Raw genomic sequence first — 6,656 nt, 5'->3', positions numbered from 1 at the left:
AAAACAGGGCGTGATCATCTGAATAAGACTCATTTTTAAACCTAAAATTCGCTGCAAAGCTAGAAAATAACTGCATTCCCGCGGTTATGGGGTTAGAAGAAATAAGGGTTCCTAGAGGTAGAGGAAATAACAACCATGTTCATTGAAATTATCGTGTTTGTGAACCTACTTTTAGATGACTTTTATAGGACAAGCGTACCAGGTAGGACTTAAGTACCTACTTCATTTGTTTAAAAAAATATCTTGGTACCTAAGGAATGTTTCAACTACTATAAAGCTGTTCTGCGATAAAGCTCGGTCGAGAGTTCGAGACCCGCTTAGCACAATCCGTCTCAAGGGTCACTTAATTTTTAAAGTAGCAAATTTTGTTCACTAAAACTCTGCTGTCAACAAGTTGGGGTGTTTTAAGAAGTAGTATTTTTCAAAATAAACTTTACATCAAGATTCATGCAGATTGTAAAAAATTACCTTAGAAATCGTTATCGTTTAGGTATATTTTGTATCTTCAGACACAAAAAAATACGAATTATGTTTTATGTGACAACACTGTAACTTTTTTATGTGACTTCATTCTATATTACATTATATTATGCAAAATCTACTTTTTCAAAATGATTTATGAAATATATTATTATATGTATTATCTTTGAATGTAGTACATAGTTGTGAAAGTCTACGTTGGTTTAGGTCAAATTCAATTGTAGAACAGTCATGATAACCGGACCTCAAATTTCAGTTAGTAGGTTCTCTCTCGTAATGATGATACCTACATTAGACAAAAATATAACTTAGGTAGATAGGTAATAAAATAAAAATAAGGCATTGCTTATTGCTGCTTAGGCTTTGAATAGACGCCATAATAGGAAACATGTTTAATCAAGTCTATTACATTAATTAAGGCATCTAGGCTGGAGCTTGGGCGAAGCTGAAATAGAAATCCCCGCGGACCAGACGAAGCGGCGTAGATAATATTAACTTCTATGTTTCACAAACACGATAGAACCAATCAATCAATGACATACCAATGCGTGTTCTTATTTCAATTTTGAGTTAAAATAGTTCGCAACAGTCACTCGACTTTGTGAAAACTTTAAAAACCTGCAAAACTTTATCTCTTTGTAAACACTTTCCAGCAGAGGACGCCATATCACGGAAATTGCCGATTCATCTCCGGTCGTCGGAACACTTTTTACGACTTTTTTAAGAACCGCGTTTGATATCGGCCTTTTAAGTTCCCTTTGCTTCAAAGCGATTGGGCACATACAAATGTACCATTTCAACTATTGACTTTCTTGTGTTTGGCTGTTTGGGTTGACGGATTAAAAAAACCGGCTAAGTGCGAGTCGGACTCGCGTTCCAAGGGTTCCGTACATTACACAATTTGAACAATGTATTTTTTTATGTGAAATGTAAGAGAATTGTCTCTGTAGGGGTCGGATGAAAAACTAAGTAACTAAGTCCGATTCACGCTTGACTGCATATTTCTAATAGGTTTTCCTGTCATCTATAGGTAAATAACTAACTTGTGTATTTAAAAAAAATGACCCTGTAGTTTTGGAGATAAAGGGGGGAATCCATTCAGCCATTTTCAATTTATTAATGTTTATAGCTGGTCAACCAAATCGTGACAGTAAAAAAAGGCGCGAAATTCAAATTTTCTATGGGACGATATCCCTTCGCGCCTACATTTTTCAAATTTGCCGCCTTTTTCTACTGTCAAGATCTGGTTGACCAAGTATAGTTAAGTTAGGGAATAACTAATCTCATTATAAAACTTCAAATTCGGGGCTGAGCTGAGAGGTTCAAATATAAACATTTTAACCAATGGTCATGGGTTCCAATTCTGTCTTGTAGGTCTCTGAACTTGCGTAGGTACATATATTATATTTCCGTTTATCGTTTTCTTTCCGTGAAAATATGGCCTATTATAAAATAACTAAACATTATTAAATAAACAGCATTTAAAATTCAAGCAAATGGAAGGCATTCTATTCAATAATGCACTTAATAAAATGCTAATTCTATTCATCTTGCTTCCTTTTATTGCAGAAGTTGACCAATTTCGTTGATCGCTCACCAACAACAACTCTCAACGTGACTTTTACTGTTAGTGCTCCAGATAAACCTAATCAAATAAGCAATAAGGTTGAAAATGCATTGTTTACGAAGCCACAAAGTCGAGCCCACTTCACAGTTTAGACGTTATTATCTAAGTTCAGAAAGCGTCTCGGCCTTCATCTCCCCGGAGCCGTTAGTTGGGCGTATTATTTTTAGGGTTCCGTACCCAAAATAGTAACAAACGGAATCTTTGCCGTCTGTCTATCCGTCTATCGGTCAGCGAGCTGTATCACTTCAAACGTACCGTAATATGTAGACAGTTGAAATTTTCAGTAAATGCGTATTATTTCACTGCTGTAAACAACAAAGTCAACAAACAACAACAAAAAACTAAGTAAGCTCTCAATACATAAAAAAGGAAATGGGTGATACTTGAATTGAACAACCAACCAAATAATGGTCAAGTGTGAGTCAGAATAAATATACTTTCAAAACTAAAAAATGCGTGGTGGTTCGGAACCCGTGCATGAGTCCTACTCGCACTTGGCCGGTTTTTATTTACTAACTTTACTGTCATTATTTTACGGGTCTTAACTTTTATTTGTTTGAACAACAATGATCACTAAAGTTTGAAAGTGTCGTTTCAGATTTGAACCAAATCTAATAAGCCTCCTGAATCACCTGAAATAGAAAGAGTTGTTTGTTAAGAAAATAGTGGACGACCGTTTCTCTATAAAACAATAGACCCCATTTTTAGGGTTCCGTAGCCAAATGTCAAAAAACGGAACCCTTATAGATTCGTCATGTCTGTCTGTCTGTCTGTCTGTCCGTCTGTCTGTCCGTCCGTATGTCACAGCCACTTTTCTCCGAAACTATAAGAACTATACTGTTGAAACTTGGTAAGTAGATGTACTCTGTAAACCGCATTAAGATTTTCACACAAAAATAGAAAAAAAACAATAAATTTTTGGGGTTCCCCATACTTCGAACTGAAACTCAAAAATTTTTTTTTCATCAAACCCATACGTGTGGGGTATCTATGGATAGGTCTTCAAAAATGATATTGAGGTTTCTAATATAATTTTTTTCTAAACTGAATAGTTTGCGCGAGAGACACTTCCAAAGTGGTAAAATGTGTGTGTCCCCCCCCCCGTAACTTCTAAAATAACAGAATGATAAAACTAAAAAAAATATATGATGTACATTACCATGTAAACTTCCACCGAAAATTGGTTTGAACGAGATCTAGTAAGTAGTTTTTTTTTATACGTCATAAATTGCCTAAATACGGAACCCTTCATGGGCGAGTCCGACTCGCACTTGGCCGCTTTTCTCTCTGGATCCATATCTAATAGTCCATACATTATGAAAAATTTGATGTTTATCTACGATAGCTAATATGCCGATAGCTATTCGTTATATCGATTTTTTATCAAACCTAATTCCATACAAATTCTTGGACGATCCGACGAACTCTTGAAATAATCGAAAAAGAAAAAACGAATTGCTGTGGTTAATATACCTACATCAAATTTTGTGAAAAATATTTTCTTTATTGTATCCAAATAGGAAAATAGAGACTAGAGACTACTTTTGAATGGAGGAGCGGACAAGCGCGGTCGCCCATATTCCTCTTAAAAATCGTCAAATGCTAAAAAAATTCTCTCTCGATTTTTTACCTATAAGTAGTAGCTGAATTTTGCGACGTAATACAAATCAGCTAGCTTCATGCAGCCAAACCTTCAATCCGTTATAACTTCTTACCAACCTCGTAACCGCCTGGGTTGAACGGTAGCCCTATATGGTTCCTCTACACGATGGCCCAACATATTGGCCCGATATGATGGGCTAACGTGTAGAGAGGGTAGTGGTGTTGGATGGCTTATGGCGCGGCGAATGGCGATAGGATGGCCGCGGTGTCGGTTTTTCGTCCGCACAAGGTAGTGGGCCAGCGATGGCGGTACGCATCTACATGTGGCCCAATTCACAATGCGTGCTCGAACGCAGTCGAGTGTGGACGTTTGTGCTCAGTATCAATTTACAGTTTTTTTTTTATTAAAAATGACGAGTACGTGGCCTCATTATGGAAGTAATGAAGGAATAGGAAATTTACGCAGACAGTAGATTTACAATTTAAAAAAATAAATATAACAATACATACTTATAGTTAAATAAATGAATATTAGATACATATCTAACTATAGGTACATAGTAAGTACCTACATTGCACAATTTGCACAGCTATGTTGGTAAGCTAGTAACAAAATTAAATAAAAATTATAAGGTAACATGAATTTCAAAAAGATATTTAATTAATTTAATTCTTTAAAAAAATCTAACATTCATTTTTTCCGCAAGTAGGTATCATCAAAAAACTCCTGCGGCCTCTACGCCATTTTTTTAAATTACTTGTAGAAAATATTGGTATGTGGCATGTAGATAAATTGCTGCAACGGCTAATACCTCCACGTCCATCTTGGAAACCGGATAGATCACAACTGAATGTCGCCATCGTGTAGTTGCGTTCCAACCATCGCATGGCCATCCCGCTGGCCGAGCGCTGCGCTAGGATCGTGTAGAGGAGCCAGTAAATTTGCTGCACTACGCGCTACGCTAACTTAAATCTTTGTAAGATAATTTAATATTTAAACGCAAAATCTGCCCTGCTTGTCGCGGGTGCAGTACTTGCATGAAAACCCTCATACAAAGTACTGCGTTTGCGATAAGCAGGGCAGAAATATAGACTCGAGTTATCTGAAACATGTCTGGTCGGGGGATGTTTTTCCTTCTGTAGTCGCAAGTGTGTGATTCAGTACCGAGATGTGTACTTATTGTAAGAGGTGGCATTGTTGGTGGTACAAAGAGAACGTATGCGCGCTCTTAGGAAGCGTTTATACGGAAATGAGGAATTTACTTCGGTGTCATATTAAAAGACTAAGAAACGAATTATCTTATCCCTTACAGCACAGACTGATACAATCGTTGATTCCGATACGAAGAAATGGCGCTTTTGACACTGCATGACAGGTCAATATCGTATCGAAATCAGATCGCACAACAAAGTCGAATTAGCCCGTTAGATTCTTGCACGTAGGTATATACGCTTGGAAAACAGATAATCTTCAACTATGTTACAAAAGCAACAAGCATGCAAATAAAAAAATACGAGTTAGTCAATTAATTAAGTTATGATCTGTGTATTAATACAATCTGATCTGCAATAAGTACCTACCCTTAACTGGGAATAGTTAAAGGTGCAACGGGACCAAGTTGTTGTTTAACCCCTCGTACTACTATTGATATTCGAGCAAGCGAAAGATCCAAAAATTCAACCACTTGCTTAAGGAGTGGTTCGAAAAGTGTAACCGTGAGCGTTGCTAGGGTTTCAAGGCACGAGGGTTAAACAAACTTTGCTACCGAGTGAAACACAAAATGTTTTACCACACCGACTAGAGAAAAATAGGAACCAACCTACCTAAAATATTACGAGTACAAATCAAATCCAAATGAACACTATTAAATATAATTTCACCACTCCAGCTCATAAAGGCTCTCTTTAATCTTAAAAGTTAATGAGAAAGTTTCAATTTATCTACAAGAGTGGCAAACTATTTAATCAGATGCACACTTTGAGTTGTTTCCTCATGTCGACTGGTAAAATTGACGTTTAAGTGGTGATTTTAAATGATAAATATCTAAAAAGTCCTGAAACTTTTTTAGATTCTCTAGTCGGCATCATTGGTTGCTAAACGTTTTCACACTATTACAGAGTTTCCAACAAAATGCAATTTCCTCCAAAGTTGTGTGAAGTTCGCCCTACTGTTTATTGAAAGAGTGCCTTTCGCTTCGCAAGCAAGATTTTCATTTACGTAAGCGCGATGACATGCCGTTCGAAAGAGGATATGGCGCTGCCTGGCAACAAGTACGGAAACGCTGCGATGATATACCTATTGTGTGTTTATGTGGGCAAATAACACCTACCACTAAATTTAGTGACGTGCTTAACGAAAACAAAAAACACAATGGTCAAATAATTGTGAACATTTTATTTAATATTTGTGTTAAATCATGTAGTTAACCATGACGCGCTACGAATACATACATAAATAAAATTGTTTATTTCTAATGAACCGTCCCATTTTTAAACGATGTGAATTTACGTACCTTAATGTAGGGGCCTTATATGATATGCTTATATAGCTCCTTCCTTTAGCAATTCAGTTTAGGTCCTAATCAGAATCGCAATATGGACATCATGGTAAGACCCCAGTTCTGTAAGTTCAGTTATTATTGTGTGACGTTACTATATACATTCACGAATGTTATTGCAGTTATTGCAGGATTTCATCCTTTTACCAATCGAATCTCAACTTGTAAGGTTAAATAATTAAATCAAGAATTCATTCACCACCGTCAATAAAATCCCAACACCACTTATCTCGTGAAAGAAGTGCCGAACATTTTTGCTTCCCACCAATCCGGGATTATTAAATATTTGCCACCTCGTTAACTCCCCCCGAATTCCTGTCACCGCCTTTGTGCACAATTGACTATTTTTTTATTTCTATTTAGAATGCAAATCGAGTTTAAAACTTCGT

This window comes from Cydia amplana, chromosome 1 (assembly GCF_948474715.1).
Source record: "Cydia amplana chromosome 1, ilCydAmpl1.1, whole genome shotgun sequence".
NCBI lineage: Eukaryota > Metazoa > Arthropoda > Insecta > Lepidoptera > Tortricidae > Cydia > Cydia amplana.
The sequence above is the reverse complement of the archived record's forward strand: the minus strand, read 5'-3'. Positions refer to the sequence as shown.